The following is a 718-nucleotide window of genomic DNA, read 5'->3' on the forward strand; positions in this document are numbered from 1 at the left end:
ACGGGAAGCAGCATAAACTTAACCATAATATACTCTCTACACACGGCAAGCAGCAAAAAACATAACCATAATCTACTATTTACACAAACTTACAAACCCCAATGATCTACTATCCACACAAACGTACTTTTGCGCTTACCAACACACACACACACACACACATACACACACAATCATACCAGGAAAGGAGTGAGTGTTTATTTTCACACTACTCCACATTAACACATGGCAAATTGAATAGTTTTTCTTTTCTAGAGTTTTTTAGTTAGCCCTGAAAAGGGCTGTTTTTCTGGAACTCCAGAGGCACCTGTCTAATGGCGGCACCTTCCGGGTCTGGCACCACAGACACAACGTCTACTCCAATCATTGGTCCAATTCACTTGAGTGGTTGGAAGAGCAGACGGGGGTTGAGTGGCTTCACTATCCCACTCCTCCGTTTGTGGAATAGTGAACACTTCTTGTTCCCTCTGTCTTCTTTGTCTTCTATTCCACACTCGAGGATGAACAACTGGCCTCCTTGCCTCCTGTGGGTCCTGTACTGGTTCTTGTTGTTCACGTTGTGGCTGTGGTGCAGCCATTGCCTGTGGAGGTTCCATCACCAATCGCTTCACCTCACAACTTGGTCTCATGAACAGATGAGACCGGATTCCTAACTTTTTTTTCCTCCTCTTCTTTCATTTTTCTCTCTTCCTCCTCCTGTTCTATCCTGGCTTCTTCC

This window comes from Sinohyriopsis cumingii, chromosome 11, assembly GCF_028554795.1.
Source record: "Sinohyriopsis cumingii isolate HCF-2022 chromosome 11, ASM2855479v2, whole genome shotgun sequence".
Taxonomy (NCBI): domain Eukaryota; kingdom Metazoa; phylum Mollusca; class Bivalvia; order Unionida; family Unionidae; genus Sinohyriopsis; species Sinohyriopsis cumingii.